A 2,492-nucleotide genomic window follows, 5' to 3' on the forward strand; every position below is an offset into this window, starting at 1 on the left:
TTTCTGTGTAAAATAACAATGAAATTATGTATAAAAAATGCACACAAGTACATAAATTCAAATACAAATGTTTGTAAATTTACAGTTTTTATTTTTATTTGTACCGATCCAATTTCACAACATCTCTAATTAAGTTCTTAATAATAGCAAATGTACAGTCAATTTCTTTTAAATTAACTAAATGTATGAGTACAGAATACCTGCATATTTACAGTATTAGTAATTGAACAAACACTAAACATCAAGATAAGTGATTGATAGGAAATAGATGCTTAGTATATAATTTAGAACATGTAAATATATCCACAATAAAAAGCAATTACCGTATACCTTTACAGTGTAACTTATTTTAACATTTACAATTACATTTTATCCAAAGTGACTAACCAATTAAGATAATAATTAAAGATAATAAAAAGCAACAAGTGCAGTGACAAGTCCCAGTTAGTCGCACAGTACACATAGCAAGGTTTTTTTTTTTTTTTTTTTACAAAGATATAGTATTATTGGGTGAAGTGTTTATGAAAAAGATGGATCTTTAGCAGTTTCTTGAAAATGTGTTGAGTTGCGCCGGTCATTCCACCACCAGGAAACAGTCCAGGTAAATGTCAGTGAAAGTGGTTTTGTGTCTCTTTGGGATGATGGCACCACAAGGCGCCGTTCACTTGCAGAACACATGCTTCTGGAGGACACATCTGAAGCAGTGAGTTTAGGCATAGGGCTACCTTTAAAGACAACTCTTGCTGCAGCATCTGGATCAGTTGCAGAGGTTTGACTGATACTGGAAGAGCTGCCAGGAGAGCATTACAATAGCCCAGTCTGGATAGAACAAGAGAGTTGTGTAGCTCCGATAGGAAGGGCCTGATCCTCCTAATGATAAGGCAAATCAGCAGGATCACAGCAAGTATGTTTTGGCTGAAAGTTGAACCATAAGCAGTTCTGTCTTGGCAAGGCTGATTTGAAGGTGAAGGTCATTCATCCAGCAAGAATTTTCCATCAGGTAGGCTGAGATGCGAGCAGCAACCGTCAGATCATCTGGCTGGATTAAAAGGTAGAGATATGTGTCATTAAGATATTAGTGATAGGAAAAGTCATGTTTCTAAATGACAGAGCCTATAGTTAAAAAAAAGAAAGAAAGATGGGTGGAATCTAACACAATCGTAATCTTGCTGTAGCAAATCCAAACCTTGTGCATACTTTTAGTGCAATCATATGGAATCAGAAGACTGTTATGAACATATGGAATCAGAACCATTATGATTTTTATGTTTTAATGAATTCTTCCCATACCTTGTTTGCCATGATCATCTGCTTTCCACGTGACCTGAAATCACACACACACACACACAAGTTATTTTAAAACTCAGTATTAGATTTACACATGTCAGAATATGTTCCATTGGGACAATGCAAAAACTCAACTGACTATGATCTTGAAGCTGAGCTGGAAAGGCCAGCAGTAATATTTTGAGCTGCCATGTGATTTTAGCTAAGTTACATTTATAGAAAGTAACATTAAATGAATATGATTTACTGTGACCTAGACCTAGATACACCTAGGGGTTCATCATGTTGTATTCATATTCTAGTCTTCCTGTTCTAGGCTTTCCTGTATCATCAACAAGTACGTTAAGTTACAGACAGTATTTCGATTTCTTAACGGTCTTAATAAAGTTAGTCATGTTAACTATTACGAAATAAACAAAAGAAACACAGTAGGCCTATTTTTAGTAAAACTGTGGCTATTACAATGGTAAAAAAATCAGCTAAAAACGTGTTTACTACAATTTTACTATAATAAAATAAAGTAAAAAAAAAAGTTTACAAAAAAAAAAAAAAATTTGAAAAATAAAGTTTTCAGCTTCCAGACATGGTTTCAAAATGTCCCGCCATTTAAGAGATTGGTTTAATGTTACTGACTATCATAACGAAGATTTTATACACAATTATGGACTTTAATATGAATAACAAGTCTACTAAAGATTGTTTTAGGTCTATAAGTTAACAAGTAAGTTAGAGTGGGTTCAACTGATCTTTCTTAACACAGATCGATAATTGAAAAGACCCATGCTGCATTTGTGTTTTGCCCTCGACGCCAGTTATGACTGAACATAATTTAAGAATGCTAACGTTAGCATGGAAACAGTCTAACCACTTAACACAAATGTAATATAAAATATCATTTACATGTAGTATTAGACTCTTACCTCAGCCGTTGATCGGTCGGGATGAGGTCTGCTGTGACGAACCAGGCTCACTGAAAAAGGGCGCGTTATTTCCGGACTGACTACAACTAATATGTGTTCAGCTGCGCTCCTGCTCACGGCTGCTTCTGTCGAATACGATTATAGCTCTGAATTCAAATCTCCCGCTTGCCCTTGACACAGATCGACGACAGAGACAGATTTGTAGCTAACCGTTGTGGGCTGGGCGGGACTAAGCAACGAAACGTAATGGCGGATAATTTGAATCTGCGCGCGGCCGCGCGCGCG

General features: G+C 36.0%; 1 long non-coding RNA gene across 1 annotated transcript; it reads right to left on the reverse strand.

Annotated features, from left to right (window-relative positions):
* Positions 1–699: 699 nt before the first annotated feature.
* LOC309493347 lies at positions 700–2,289 on the reverse strand. The gene is made up of 3 exons (XR_014203851.1): positions 2,208–2,289; positions 1,291–1,324; positions 700–1,039 (listed from the first exon to the last, which is right to left on the reverse strand). It is a non-coding gene; the product is annotated as an uncharacterized lncRNA (long non-coding RNA).
* Positions 2,290–2,492: the final 203 nt, after the last annotated feature.

The sequence above is a fragment of the Leuciscus leuciscus genome (genome assembly GCF_965113295.1).
Source record: "Leuciscus leuciscus genome assembly, chromosome: 2".
NCBI lineage: Eukaryota > Metazoa > Chordata > Actinopteri > Cypriniformes > Leuciscidae > Leuciscus > Leuciscus leuciscus.